This window comes from Grus americana, chromosome 4, assembly GCF_028858705.1.
Source record: "Grus americana isolate bGruAme1 chromosome 4, bGruAme1.mat, whole genome shotgun sequence".
In the NCBI taxonomy this organism is placed as follows: domain Eukaryota; kingdom Metazoa; phylum Chordata; class Aves; order Gruiformes; family Gruidae; genus Grus; species Grus americana.
This window is the reverse complement of record NC_072855.1, coordinates 33,665,858-33,682,584: the sequence shown is the minus strand read 5'-3', so window position 1 is coordinate 33,682,584 and position 16,727 is coordinate 33,665,858.

The following is a 16,727-nucleotide window of genomic DNA, read 5'->3' as shown; positions in this document are numbered from 1 at the left end:
AACCTTTTGTTATATTTTCTCTCCCCTGTCCAGCTGAGGAGGGCAGTGACAGAGCAGCTTTGGTGGGCACCTGGCCTCCAGCCAGGGTCAACCCACCACAGGATGTAAACTACTGCCCCCATAATCAACTTCAGTAATATGGAGTATTTGGGACTAAGAATCTGAATTTTGCTTGCTAAGGAAATTAGATTAGGATTTGAATTAGAAGTCAAACCTACCTTCAGAATTTATCCTTTTAACTCTTACAGCCTTTCTTTCAATGATGCTTGACAATTTATTCAGGTGTAGCCAGTGATGCACAGCTGCTGCCTGCACTTCACCCAAACAAGCCAATTCAGGCTCGGAAGCTGCACAGCTGGAAGCCTGAGCTTCATCCTGCCTCCCCACAGCAGCACAGATTCAGGCTTAATGATAGCCAAGACAGCAGGAGTACACCAGTTCCAAGGTGAAGTTTTTCTCATCTGAGTCAGAGATTCAAACAGGCTACACATTGCTATATAGACATGTTCTATTGTTGGAGTAATTTTATTTTTTTCAAAGACAACACTAGAACAATATATCATGTAAGCATTTTAAGTAAGTAGCCTGGACTACCTTTTGTTAGAAGTCATCAACTATGGTAGCTTGTTTAAGAGGCCTTACAGTCTACAGGATAACTTTGAAGTAGGCTTAGACTGCAGCTGTAGAAGATGAAGAATTGGAATTCAGGTGATAGATTCATTTCTTGGCTGCATTACAGATTTTTTCAACTGATTTTGGGAAATAACTTAGTCATTCAATCTGGGATTCAATCCAGTTATGCATCTCAGGTTGTGCTGGCATCTAAGCTTTGCTTGCCTCTTCTTTTCTCCTTCCCCATATGCTCATATACTCCTGTCAGTCATTTGGCATTTGTATTATGTTGACATCTACATTTGAAGTCTAAAGCCTCTTACACCTCTCAGGTGACCCTTCACACATGCTCAGCACACAAAACTCTGGCAATCTTGACATCTCAGATTTGCATCCAAGCCCTATCATGGTGTTTCTCCTACCTCCAAGACATTTATATCCATCCACTGCTGTCCTTAAAGTCCTTATTTTTGGTCATACCTGAATTATAATTATTATATCCTACCAGATTAGATCTGACATTCCTGAAGCTGAAAGGAGGCTCGAACGTCAGATGAAAGCACTGATTCCTTAAGGGCTTGCCTTGTCTTGTAGATTAGTGAACAGTGAAAGACATGACAGAACACGTGCAGGATTTTTCCAGATGATATTAGCATGGAGTGGCTGTTAGGATAGGGATGGCTGGCAGAAGCTGTAGGTGACACCCTAGATTATGACTGAGAGCAACGCTATGGCTAATTTTGGGAGTTAGAAAGGAAGTAATAGGGATTTCTGAGTTCAGTGGGGGCAGGACTGGAACAGGGAATATGACAGTACTGTGGATTTCTATCCACAAACGTAGTAAGAAATGACAGAGAGGCCCCTGAGGCAAGCCAATACACTAGTGACATATGCCATCCTGGGAAGAAATACAAAGACCTTCTACCAACTCCGGCTTCCTACACTTCACAGATGAACACTGACATCTTTTCTGGGATTTGTTCCTTGGAGAATATGTAAAAAGCCTCACATGCCTTGAGTTTTAGGTGAAAAGGTTCTAAGTATTATTTTGGTCTCAGTCTGGGCTCAGTCCATGACTCAGTCTGGGCTATTTAGATGATATCTGGCCTCTCCTCCTGGCCAATCCCTCTCACTAGATGGCTATTCCATCTTCCTTCTCCTAAAAGATAAGATGAACACAACTCGAGTAAGAAAGACATACCAAGAGTGAGTGAATTTCAAGGAAACAAAGGATTTATTACAAAAGAAATATACAGAGTGGATATAGGGAAGGGAGGAGTGCACAGTTGAGATCAAAGAATATCAGGATGCTGGTTGACTGTCTTGTGGTCTGGAAGGGTGGTGGAAGTGAGATGCAGGTGACTCCCCTAAGTGAGGAGTCACTGTGTCCTTCTTCCTAGACATTTCCTGACATCCAGCACTGTGACTAAAGAGAGAGGTAGCCCACTTTGTAGCATGACTCCAGAATCCTCAGTCAGGTGTGTTTTTTCCACCAACTTTTTCATAGCAGGAGTTACAAACCAAACGTTCAGAGGAGGATGTACAGACACAGTTATGTCATGGGAAAGTTATGCCACAGTTACAGCTGATGTGACCACAGTCATAGTCACCAGGTCCTGGATCAGAGTATGGGTTCTCAGGCTCAGTATAGGCTCAATATAGGCTGTCTGGCAGAGCAACTATAAAGGGCGTGGGCAGAGGGTCCTCATCTACTCTTTAAATGGCTGTTCTTGAGGAACAATTTTCTTGTCTATCTGCTGGGACCGTGCTAAATTCTGGTGCAGAGAAGGCTTTTTTTTTTTTTTTTTTCAGATTCCTTGCTCCAATAAGGAACTGTGGTACCAAACCATCTGGGTTGGTACTTGAAGTACTTGATTTCTTGCACATGTAATGCGGATGGCCACCTTCTCCTGTACTTCCTCCACTCCTCTCCTGATGCATCACTTAGCTGATGTCTCTGAGCCAGCTTCCACTGACCCTGAACATCAGTTTAAATCCAGACTCAGGCACTGATCAGCTGCAGAGTGCAAGGATCAGGAATGCCTGACAGGTGTGAGACGGAGTGGGAAGGCTGTAGTCATGTCACTAAGATTGGGTTTGTATTTAAATTCAAACTTGTTTTCAGTTCTAACCTCTTCCTAGTGGCTTGGACATGTTTCTGACTCCCACCATTGACAATCAAAGAGCACAGAACTTACTGTCAAGGCTAACAGAGATACATGACTCACCAATTTCCTTCACCATCAGTTCTGAAATAACAAAAATGATCAGGAAAGACAGGGTGCATAGTTACTGTGACATGTTATGAACGGATGGCCCACATCCACACTGTGACATTTGGTGGGTCAGAAAGTGATGTCTCATTGCTGGTAGTGCCTGTTCTTTTCTTCCTGTACTGAGTTCTCCTATTGTTCACTGGGCCTCGCAATATTTCTTTAGATATGGGGGTGGCGGGGTTACTCTGAGGTCTTTTTACAAAAGAGAGTTTTGACAGCTATGATGAAGGAGTGCATCTATATGCAGACGCAGGAAAAAGGTAGAGGGTGAGGGGAGGGTGATGATTTGTAGATGTTCTGTGAATACCCTGCAGGCAGAATGATGCGTAAATGACAGGTGAACCTAAGAGGAATGATAGATTTCCACAACAGTTGGGCTCTTTATCTTTGTTGTCCTGAAATTTCTCAGCTGTAAAATGGGGATAATTATATTTTCTTCCTTTCACCTGTTTTCTGTTTTCTTTATAAACAGAATTGTCCTCCTTCTTTGCTTAGTCCTTCCTAACATTTCCATAGCAACACACAACCCATATAAGTACCTGTAACTATTTATTTCAAAAAGCACATAGGGAAGAAAAACACTATTTCTATGAAAACATTAAGATTTAGTTTTATTTATACATATATCTATTCTTATTTCCAGGACCGAATTTCTCCAGGTTTGAACAACTACCCTTGAAAAATAATTTGGCTTGAAAAGCAAAATCAAACTGAAATGACGTCCCCTCTTACCATAAAGATCAGGCCTGTGCCTCTGCTCAGCATCTCCATTCTCACAAAACTGCTAATAGGTACTTTTAAGACTACTGAATGTTTTGTGGTGCAAGCGTATTAAATAATGTTAGGTATTTGTAAACGGCATAGTGCAAGTCCCATAAGCAGCACTACAAAGCATAGGCAATGTCATTAAAATCAGCAGTTCTGTTGGTACAGTGCAAGTATGTGAAACCTGAATCAGCCCACTCTGTTGTTCACGAGTTAGTGATGACTGATGAAATACTTTGGTTTGAAACCACGATTTTATTGATATGTGGCATAGTAATCACCAGCCTGAATCTCAATCCTATTTTTATCAGAACTGTAGAAAACTTTCCCTTACTTACTCCCCCACTCCCATACTCTCTTCCTCATTTAGTCAACGGTAAAGTATCTAGGCATTGTTTATGCTACAAAATTTCAATGTAACTGTAAAATAACTTCAAGTTATTGTGCAATCGTTACAGATAAATGCATCACATCCACAAGGTAACACAGGCCACAATATTCCAGGTGCTGTCACAGCAGATATCTGGGACCTCATTTCTTCATGAGGCCATTGGTTACAGTAGCTTGTCAGGAAGATGATGTGAGACTACTGTAGTGATACACGTTGCTATATATGCCCAGATGTCCATATGAAATACAACAGTTAAAATGTTTGCCACTGCCTATGCATGTAATTGAGAGCTTTTCTGCCACTTAAGAGTGAAAAGAAAGCATTTTTAGTTGTTTTAATTATCTTTTTCTTTGTATGTCAGTTCAAACAAACTTGCATTATGTGAAACTTGAGATCAAAGACTCTAGTTCCAGATATGATAAATAAAGGTGGGTTTTATTGTCCCAGAAAGGCCACCTAATAAAGCAAGGCCTAAGTAAGTTTGATGGACCTTAATTTGCTAGGTTGGGCCTTATGACCCGACACAATGAACTTATTGCTTGGTACATAATTGCAGCTAGAAAATGGTTTCTAAAAGTTGACAGACATTAGAGGGAGTTTATATCTACTTTTACTTACTCTGACAGCTTAGAATTGTGATGTGAGGAGGCTGCCAAGATTCTGTAGTGCAATTAAGTGACAAGCAAACTTTAAAGGGATTTAGAGTTGGCCTGTAAGTTGAAAACCAGGCTCATGTCTGGATTTAGATTTGATTTCAATGGAATGCTTTCCTGTTTTCCTGCCCTTAAGCTTTGGCTCCTCCAGCAACAGACGCTGATAATAAGTTACAAAATTGAGGTCCTGCAGCAAAGCACAGTCACAAGAAAATGCTTTTCACAAGGTTCTGGAATTCTCCTTGTCATCTTTCTTTATTCTACATGGACTTTTCACATTTCTCACTTTCTGCTATCTATTCCCTTTCCTACATTTTAATAACAGTCCTATAGGTCCTTTCTGATAGCTTCAGGGTTTTTTAGTTCCCAGTGTTTGTTTCTTGTGTATACAATTATTCCTTTCAATGTTTTATTTCTTTTTGTCTTATTTTCTTCTTTTTTCCTTTTGACTCTTTCTCTCTGTAAGATTTTAATCATGTGATAGTTAAACTTGTTTTTTTTCCTCCACTGCTTTCTACTTTCTCAATTGACGTGCATTTTTTTTCCTAGTCCTTTAAGTTATCCCACCCTGATCTCTGCATATCATTCCAGGGCTGTTTCCAGTACTCATGCTAACTTATTTTAAGATGGTTTTGCTATCTCTACACAAGAGTGCAATCTGTTGTATAGATGCTATCTGTCTTTAACCTACTTAGCTCAGGTATCAATTACAGTGCATTGGTCCGAACAACAGATGAGTGGCCATGTATCAAAAGTTTTTTGCAGGCCCCTAAAGCCCATATTTTCATTGTAATTGATACATGAGTTAGCTATATCAATTTGAATACAATCCATAAGTTAGAAGAGCTACAGGTATATTCATGACTGCATTATCACAAGTTTTCATTCCAAACATGCCTCCATGTGCTTTTACCATCTTTGCCTTTTTCCTTTGGCCCATATAGCCTCATGTTTCAGTCGCAGTGTGGGGGATCAAAGAAGGTAGCCAGAATGAAGCATTTTCCTAGGAGACCTTTAGAGCAAGTAATAGCTTTTCCATGGAGGAGTACCTCCCCAGTACATGTCCTCATGGTCTCCAGTCTTCCCACTTTTCACTTCTTTCAACTGTATGTAACAATTATCTGAGTACATATTATTACAGAATGTAACACTTTTAATGAATTGACAACTAAAAGCTTTTCACTGTAGCGAGCTTAAAATCTCCATGAAGCTTTGCATGAAAATATGGGGCATTAAAATCAGGCTATTGAGCAGCAGATGTATAATTGTTACACTGAAGACAATGGTAAAACTCTGATTAATGCCAGCAGAGCCCAAATTCTACCTAAGGAAACCTGAGGTGCCATTCTAGGGCTAGTCAGACTTCTCATATGATGAAGACAGAAAGAAACAAAAGGCTTTTAAGGAAGCATTAGAGCCCAGTAAGTTGAAAATTCAACACCTGCTCACCTCAACTGCAAAATATTAAGCATACATGTGCCTACTTACAGAAATGTCCCTGAAGCAGATGCCAACTGTTTTCTTATGATAGGGGTAACTGAGACTTTTACTGGCAGATCAGTTCTACCTTTTGTTCTTACATACTCTCCTTCAGCAAGGCATAGCTTAAAAAGATTTGGCTTTGAGTCAAGCAAGCTAATTCCTCATTTAAATGCAATGAGTAATAGACATACAAGTAAACAGGAAAAACAGAACTTATTTGTAACAAAACACAGTTCAGCCACCACTGGTAAAAGTAAAGCATTTTGCAGCTGGTGTTCTCAAAGTTGGAAAAAGCAGCCCCTTCACTAAGGAAAAGGACTGTATGATTTATATTATACCACAAGACAGATTGAATGATGAAAAATATATACAAGCATTCTGAATGCCACTAATAAGCAAAGCAATGTAAAGTTCACGTGGGATACAGCAGAGGGACTGGCGTGGTGCCTATTAAACTTTAGGTTAGAGCACTGTAGGTCTGCTTCAAAGAAACTTTCATGCTCAGCACGTAACATGAATCTGTCCCTTTAGCTTTTTAACCTGCTTTGAGAGCTAAGCTTTGTCAGAGCTACAACTATAATTGGGTCAGGGAACTCCAGTCCAATCTGCCTGTCCCCAAATGCAAATACAGGATTGTTTCAAACTTGTCTAGGGAATGAGGGTTAACTGTATTCCCATAATGTGTCCCAGATATGGGGACATGGCTCAGTCCTGCATGCTGTGTGGCTCTTAAGCTGTACTGTAGCTGCATCTCGGAGATGTGAACCTGGAATCCTTTACAGCTGCAGTGCAGGACTGACCGAAATCAACCTAAAATGGCTGTATTCAAAGGGAAGGGTATTTTTTTTCCTTCCCATGAGAGTTCCAAGAAGCTCAAACTTTTTATCTACTTAGTGTTTACATAAGCCTGCTTTGAACTGCTCTTTCATACCTTAAATGTCACTACAAAAATTGCTTGCTTTCTACTTCCCCCATATAGTAAACTAATCAGAGACTGGAGGAACTTCATCTTTATTTATTAGGCTCTTCTGATTTAAAGAGATTGTGAGCTCCATCACACATCTGGTGGCTGAAAGCCTACCAAGGAGACCAGGAGATTCAACAGCACTAACAGCCTGACGCTGTTCCCTCCAGCACATCTGTCAGATAGCAGCTGGGGACTGAAGTGACCAATGTAAGGCCACTGGCAGCCTCTGCCAAAAAAGCTCCTGCCAAACTCAGGATGCAGAGTCTTGCCTACGTGTTTGTAGGCTATTTGCTAGTGTTCCCTGAAGCTGTAATTAAGACTTTGCACTGGGAATGTGAGGGCAAGCATTGTGTTGTGCAAAAACTTCACACCTCTATGAAGGAAGAAGATGATCTGATTTGTGGTTTTTAGGGTCGTGGCTGTGAGAGATTGAAAGCCCTTCCTCATAGAATATCAGGGGACAGAAAGGTGTCTCATTATATACTTTAAGGATGCATTCAATGGAGCTCACACCCTTATGGACCATCAGCATAAAGAGTCATCAATGGTAAACTTCCCTCTCTATGTCCTTTTTCCTTGTTTTATAGTAAGTTGGTGATCCATTTCCTGCAATGAAAAAAACCACTTCTCTAACAAAGGGGAGTTTTTTGTGTGCTTGCTGATTTGTTATAAATCCTAATAAACTGTCAGTTACAGAAGAAGACAAAAACCAAACCAAAAAACATTTCTCACAAATTAGAACCTCTTATGTCACACATGATTCAGGTGTATTTTAAGAAAATACTAGTCAGCTTCCCTGAGGGCAGCCTCTGGCTTCAGTTTCATGAGAAGGATAAGATACAGCAGCATCCTCTACTAGGGTCAACTCATTTTGAAATGTTGCAGTTTAAAAAGGAAGCCATCTGTCCTGAGGCCAGATATCTGCTCTATGCAAAGAACATTTCCTCCTTTCCCCAGAGGAGGGATAGAAATACAATGCCGAGCATGTGGTTTCTACCTTCAAGATTTCAGAGACATGTCCTTCTTCTCACAGTAACCATCAAGACAGCATGACTTGAAGCCAAACTGTTCCAAAGAGAATTTAACAGATCATGTACAATGGAGTGAAAGGTTTTCTGGATGACTTTCACATGATTTTCTGGGGAGCAGCAAAACTTCAGACTTCATTTTCCTGATGTTGAGCAAATACTGCTTCTTCACATGAGGTATTTACTCACTATAAGCAACAGTCTGTCAGTGCAAGAGCAGAGGAAAGGTAAATACAACACTTCTCACAGACTTCTTGCTGTATGAGAGGTTCAGCTTGATCACTTGTATAGTATACTAGTTTTATCGGTAAATTGATTCTATCAAAAAGCATGAGTTTTCAGAGTTGAAAGCGAGAAACCCAGTACTGGTAATAATGACAAAACAGACCTATGAAAAAGTTCATTAAGAAAACAGTGTTTGTAAAGGGAAATTTGCCAAGAACATCAGTCCTTAGGGTGACCTTAATTAGGACTCTATTGATCCCCGGGGGGAAATTATTTTAGGTGACAGACTGTATTGAAAACCATGCTGTTCTCAATTCCTTATGTGGTCAATCTTTTCCTCTTCTTCTAGTGGGAGAGGCTGCAAGATCTTGAAATGCACAGAAAAGGGCAAGAAAATGAATCTTGCAGTTCTCAGGGCATCAAAGATCCTGGAATATTTGCACAGAAACTAAACTTGTCACACACTGGACCAAATCATGTCTCGCTGGCATGTTGTTCTCTGGTTCTACTCCTGGAGCATCCTGGAGAACAAAGAAAGATTCTAACAGTTGTCATGACAATTGATATTAAATTTCGCGTGGCACGCCCCACATATCCCCCCACCTACACTGTCTGGAGTTGAAACCTTGGCTCAAGTAAATGGCAGTTTGCCTGAAGACACTGATACCTGGTTTTCAATGCAAGATATTAATTACCACAGATTCTGATAAAGAGGGAAACATGTTTAACCTCTGACAGATTTCGCTCCATTACTACACACTATATTGATGCTTCCCATCCTTAAAGAGGCAATGATGAGTGCTGTCACTGGCATCATGCAACACTATTGCAACTTAAAAAGAAAAGACCAGACAATCTGAGGAGTAAAACAAAAGAACAGTCAAACCAATTGCACTTGGGGAAGTTCAAGTGCTGTCTCATTTTCCCACTGTCCTTTCAATCATAAATTTATTCAGTTTTCTCTAAACCTGGTAGATGGAGGTTCACAGCTAATTGGGCCTGAAATTATTTTTCTCTACAATTGACTGAGAGTGCAAACCTGGGAACACAAACTTGAAAGCCAGACTGAAGGCCGTTTAAAAACGTGGCCCCATGGTGTTAGCTGTTCTGCTGGCTGCCTTTCAGAGTAATTTGAAACCGATCCGCTCTTCAGCAGTACAATGGAGCAATTTTCTACCCGGTTATCATAAACAGAACAAGTAAACAGCAGTGTCTAACAGGAGTTACAAAGCCTTGTATACTCAAGGTCACAGTTTGGGCGAATGGTTTAGCTCAGCTCCAACAGATGTATAAGAACCCGTGGCACAAAAGCATGTAAGCTTTCGTCTACTGATGGCAGGGGGGTGAGCAGCACAAATGAGCAGGCTGAAGCCTCTACAGCATCATCCAAGTGCTTACGTGTGCGGCACAGGGGATGTTTTGCAGCCACCTTCCTTAAGCCTTCCTGAGAAATGCGCAACTGTGATAATAAGCCTCAGGATATTCCAAAGCTTTACAGTGCTCAGACAGGCCCAAAATATTGAGCGGGTCTTTTCTATCTGATTTCAGAAATTAGCATTGTTTTTTTCATCCTCAGTTCGAGGCATTTGCGAAATCAAAATGGAACAGTAAAAGGCACAACCAGCCAGAATAAAGCTGTTTGAAAGGTGGTCTTGTTCATATTGATTTGAGCCATCACATCACCCACGTTTTATTGTGTGCATTGGGAGGAGACCTTAATTAGTTCTTAAAATATCGTCTACCCGTGCTGTGGTTTTCAGACATGTATTTCCTTCCACCTCATCCCTGCCCTGAGAAAACTGCATTTAGTAGAGGGTAAAGCAAATTCTAAACCTGTACTGCCGTTTATGAGGCACTCTTACCTCCCTCAGAATGACAGGTGTTATATGTGCATCACACTATCTTTTCTAACTCTGCTCCTCAAGTATTCAGAAGAATAAGGTGCTTATGCTTCAGACACTAAAACTGCCTCTGGTGTTTGACTCTAATGTAGGGAATCCATTATACCAAGGCATAGTTTTAGGTCATCACCTCCCAATACGTAAAAGCAAACATAAACTTTGCCAGCCAGCAGAACAGTTAATATAAATGCATGACAGGAGAAGCGTTTATGAGCAGAAAATATGAATGAAAATTGAATGAAGAAATTCCCCTGGTATCACAATTATACCAGAGAGACTTTAGAAAAAGTTCTTACTATCCCTTTAAAAACTGAATGACATTTCTGAGGTACTCACTTTAAATAGAAATAATGGTATCTGACACAGTTCAGTTTTTGTTTGCCAATGGAGTGAATTTTCTTTGAGTGATAGAGAAAACCTCTAATACTGGAAGATGGAACAGAAATTTTATCTGAAGTTCTGATTTCTTTTTCCTCATATAAACACCAAATGCTAGCTTCTCTCAGATAAGAAAATGAAGTGTTTACTGGTTATTTTGACATTCAAAGTATGTATTGAGCTGTAGATAGCAAATTTTACAAATTACTGCTGGACACATTTCACAATGACTGCATATAAATATATACATATAAAAAACATAGTGCAAAAAACCATTGCCTTTACCTTCCTAGTGTATCGCAAAGCAAAAAAACACATTGCAAGCAAGGTTAGTGAACAAAAACAGTAAGTAGATTAACGTTTTCCATTACATTTAGACTTCACAGAAAGATCAGAATATGCTAAGGAGAAATAAGTTCCAGTAATAACACATAAGGATTTTTATCTATCTGAAATTTATAAGGAAGGAAATAACTATACGAACAACACAAATATTTACTTCTTAATTTCAATTTCTATATCATGAAATGAAAAGATTATCAAAACAATCAGACAAAGCTCTTCCAGTAAATGCATGTGGCATATGAGGATGTTATTAGTTAATGTATTCATTTGGATAATCATTCTGGGTAATTTGAAAAACATTTTACCTACTTCTGTTTATCAGACAACTTACAGGAAAGCTAGGAACAATTTCATTCTGAATTGCTGAAGTCATTAACCTGGTTTGCAAAATATGTTTATCTGTTTTTAAGGCAAGTCTCTGCAGACATTCTGATGGCATTTTATTGCAGGCATCACATAGTGGGGATGCAAGGAGAGAGCAAAGCTTACCATTACCGAAAAACTACAGCAGCTCCGGGTGCTGGGCACATTGCCGGAGCATGTGAATTGTAAAGATGCGTGGAATTCTGGGCTGCTGCCTTTGGTGAGCTATTTAATATGAGATCTCATCTAAAGCCTGCAAAGATCCCTAAAGAAAAAACATTATCTTACACAGCAATATTGCCCAACAATGCTGCAGTCATACTATTTTTTGTGGTAATTCTGCTACTGTCTTGCAGTGGAAGTTGCTCGCCCTTCTGTTCTGTCAGAAGACAGAGAGGTTCCGTCTCCCTGAAGATCTCTTAAAATCTAGGTGGATACTGAGATCCATGAGGGATCTCTATTGGCCAGGCTGGGTATCTCCTTACATCCTGAAGCCAAGCTGTGATGTGCACTCCCAACCATGTTTCTCCCATATACGTTTAAATTCCCTAGAAATAGAACATATACTCAGACAAGGAAACATCAGGGGTCTTATGTCAGAAGCAGTTTCCATATGCAACTAAGTGACTTTACTCCCAAAGGCAACCCATACACATACATTTGAATAAATCCATTTGTATGTGTGTTTACAGACTCTTTCTTTTAAATGATACTGCCTCTCCAGTTGCCCTCCAGAAAGTGAAAGACAAATACAAGTCCTGAATCCAGGACACAGCCTCATGCATGAAAATGCAACGGATTTTAAGTAGTAGGGAAAATGCTGGTGTCAAATAGCCAACACTCAGTAAAGACTTCTATTATAAAGCCTTCTGCATCCAGAAGCTGCAGGAGTATTGGTTAGGATTATACCAATTTTTCCTTTCCAAGGAAGGCAACCATTTTAAATAAGCCAACAGGAAATTATAAACAGAAGGAAAATAAAGGTAATGTAAATATTGTAAAACAATCAAGTTTTTTAAATATCACCTTCTTGCATATCAGTACCCTCTGAGCCTCAGAGTCCTATCAATTTACTGATAAAAACAAGATTTTTGCCTCAGCTAGCACTGCAAAGAGCTCCCAGAGTGGAATGAATTCTGCTGTGTCAAATTGCATGTTCTTTATTACTGGTGGTAACGTAAAACGCACAAAAAGCAGCTTGATTCCTAGATCCAAGAGCAGATGCAAGTGCGAGCAACTACAAAAATCATCCTCTGGCTTGTAAACTGCACAAATTTGATAAGGAAGTCATTAAGAGTGAATGAAAAGGGCCCTTTACAATGGCATTGTTATATAGTCACTTCAGAAGCAGACTTTAAGGTCAAAAAGTACTCCTTGTCTTCCTGTAGTAGAAGCAAACTACCATGTTTCAGGAAATCTGGTACAATTTCCTTTGCTCTGAAGCTTCATGATTTCCCTTCCAGTTTCCAGAAGGTATTTCTTTTTTATGAGGCACTGACACTTTGTTCCTATGTGTGTGTCACTTGTGTTGCTGTTCTGTTCTCCTGCTGTGGTCTGGGCTCTTGTTTTCTAATACATACCTATAGATAATACTGGTGTATATATATGTGATTTACTTAATTTCTTTTCATTCTTATTTTCTTTAGAGTCTTCATACTTTATACCTTACTTTTGCTGCCTGATTTGGCTCTAAGGGTACAATGTGCAGTGACTTTAAAACTCAGGAATTTTGATACATTTACAAAGTATGAAAATCAGTAGAGGATAGAAAGAATGAGACACGATCAAGCTTTATCTCATCAGCCATGATTTGTGCTACTAGGAGCGCTGAACGGGTCAGGGAAACAAAATAGTCTCATGTGCTATGGCTCTTCACTAATTGGAAAATCTGCTCAAAAAAGTTTAGGAAGAAGATGGAAAATTCAAAGTTTGAAAGCAAGCCAAGAGTTAACCAAATTTGCAACTGCATGCTGGCTTTAAACTCCACCACACAGGGAACAGCTGAACTCCATTGCCACCTGACTGGTACTTTAGGGCATCAGGACAGTCTTCCATTTCCTCCACTGCCTTCAGACAGCTACAGATTCTTTGGTCTTTTAAGGTAGAAAGGATTTTTGCCTTCAGTCAGGAAGAATGTCATTCATTACCCTTAACCACCCTGCTTTGCTCTGTTGTGACAAATCAGTTTATACTATTTCTACAAAATTCTGTAACTAACTCAGCAAAGAAACCTCATTACTAGCTAGCTAAATAACAAATGTTCTCATCATAACATTTCTCTCCCAACATAAATGAATACTAATAATTAAATCTGAGCCCTCATATTTTATTTAGGCTGAATCATATAAATCTGATTAACCTCTAAAAGAGGTAGAAAATGATCTAAAAATTCCCTTTCCAGTTAGAATGGAAAATAATGCTAATATGAGTGAGAAGGGATGGTAAAATAACAGGAGAAGGAGGAATGCAAGGTGCAAGAAGTTCTTTGGGTTCCTGGAACATATAATGTAGTCCAAGGGGAAACTGAGCCTGAAAGCTTAAAAGTGAGCCAGAGCAGGGCAGTTCAGGTGCGGCTCCCATGAGAAAAGTACATCATGCAACCAACAAGGGAGACGTAATGGTCCATGGGTAGGTGGTCCAAGGCTATCACACATGGCAAGAAGCAAGATAGTTCTGGCTACAGAGGCTGGGTACTGCAAAAAATAGTTCACACCCAGCCCACCACTATCCCAAAATGGAGATGAGGTCCCTGAGGTGACATTGTCATTCCCTGCCTGTGCACCATTCCCATACCTCCTTTCTCCTCAGCTCTTCAGAAGAGATCATACATACCTTGGCTGTCCCAGCCTCAAGAATATTTTAGTGTGTGCCTCAGAGGATCAGGATGGTTGGCCATTTCTCAGCTAGATGACAGCCACTATACGTGGCAGACTTTCCGAAGAGGGTAGTGTGGTGGAAATCCATACAGTCTGCTAAGAACAGAACTTATTTCAAGTGACTTCTTCTGATAGAAAAAATGTTCCCCAGTATTTACGTTTGATGTTCTTTTCTCTAAATTTTGGGCCATATATGCAAAACCAGATACCCAACTGAAGATACAGACAGTTATTAGGATTTCCAAAACTCGTCTGACTAGATGTGGCACTCCCATACATGTGAAAAGTGGTACTGTTTAGCCACGATTTTGATTGAAGGCCTTTTAAAAACTGCCTCCTATCAAAACATATTGCCAGAAGTCTGAAAAGAAGTCTCTAGCATGAAAGCGCTACCATTTATCAGTAACTTTGTGCTGTGTTGAGCAGGTTAGTCAGAGGTACTAAGCACTCCCAGGGCTGTTTGACCAAGCACAATCAGCCAGATTGATCTTGTAGCAGAATTGGGGCCTTTGCCACATCATCTGTCTAAAAAGGCAGAAACCACCAAACTAACTGCGATATGGTAAACAGACAAACGTTTCCAAACTCTCCATTGTTTCCTTTAATATAGCAGGATGCCAAGCTCAGATCTTCACAAACCTCAGTGAACAGGATTAAGCTTATGAATTTCTGTCGATTGGATTACTACTGGGTTCATTAAAAATACATATTCAGTAACACACAAATTTTCACAGCAGGAATCATAGCTGTAGCTGATTCTACTGGAAATTAAAAATTGGCAGTACTCTGCATCTCACATGCCAGTTAGGACATTCACACCCAATTAGAGCTGTGTTATTTATACAGCTATAATTATCAACTTATTTATATTTCAGTCTTAAATTCTGAATTAGATTAGCATATCTCAACTCTATGTGTCTTAGAGTTTTCCATGTAGAAATTCCCAGCTGCCCTTTCCCAGGAGGCATATTCATTCCATACATAGGAAAATATTATGCAAAATTCAGCCTTAGGATCTTAAAGTCAATATTCGATTTTGTTTTCCTCCTGGCCCAGTAACACACCTTAAGATTATGATTAGCCCTTTTGCAGGTGCAGAGTTGGAGGGAAGGAGAGAATCAAGATTGCTCACCCCTATTTGACCAGCCTGGACAGAGGCTGAGCAGATGGGGCCACCACTGAATTTCTTTCCCCCCTTACAAGAAGCTGGTTACCAGTGCAGAGGCTGGAATAAACCCAGTCCTCTGCCCACTCCCCAGCACAAGCCAGTGGCGATGACTGTCCACCCTAGGCATTGTGGAGCATTGTTGTCCTTCTCTGTCTTTGTTCCATTGAAGCATCCATGGGAACATGCTAGTGGTGCCTGAACACTCGGTCTGTCCTTGGCTGATTTCTGCTCTCATTATAAGTGGGCATCACAGCAACAGGCAAGTGAATGATTCTTTGCCTCTACAGGGAAATGTTTCTGATCGTTGTGACAGCTGCACTAAAGTTAGAGCCAGACACAACATTTTTGGTGAATGCCAACGTACCCAAAAATGTGACTTCAGCTAACTTAAATAGTGATTTTCTGTTAACTGCATTGGAAGTCTTGGCTCGGATTTTTTTCTCCGTGGTCAGATTCCCAAACTAGTGAAGAGAAGGAGAGGCAGGATTCTGCTGTCACCCCAGCGGCAGGGGTGGGGGCACTGCGCCAGGGTACACAACACACGTTCCCAGCGTCTCCTCTGGGGACCAGGGGGTTAGAGCTCAAACAACACTCTAACCATTTGGCTTTCTGTACAAACACTGCAGATTAAATGCTTGAGGCAAGCAAAGTTAAGCTTTCTGTTCATTTTGAAAAATAATAATAATCTTTTTTTTTTTTAATTTGGAAAAAAATTGCACTTTGGGTGAAACATCTCCCTCCTTATTTACTTCCCTTTTTCTGGCTTGTTGGAATAGCAAAGGCAAAAATCAAGAAGCTGCACACTTGCTTTGAAAATACCTTTGACAGGTAATTGGTGTGTAACGCTATCAATGCAATGAGCAACAGCAGCACACTGCAGCTTATCAGTATTCAGAAGGGGATTTCTGGAAGTACAACAGACTGCAGCCATCACTGGCACAGCTATTCCCGTTTAACTTGCTCCTGTACTTTTCTGAATTTTTAATATTCTGTAACTGAAGTAACTGAGGTTGTCATTCTCCAGGATGCCTCAGTCCCAAGAACTCCAAGATAATCCCTTGCTTATTATTTAGTCAGAGTAGTAAGTTCTCATTTCAGATTTGAAACAGACCACAGGATAAACATATTACTATTATTGTTATTGTTGTTGTTGTTATTATTATTATTATTTCATTTTTAAACATCTTTGGTTGGTATCAGAGAAGGCCTTTTTGATTAATTTAAGAATACATAAACCTAAAATATTTGCACATCTGAAACCCTTTCTGCTGCTATCAGAAAAGAAAGAAAATGAAAG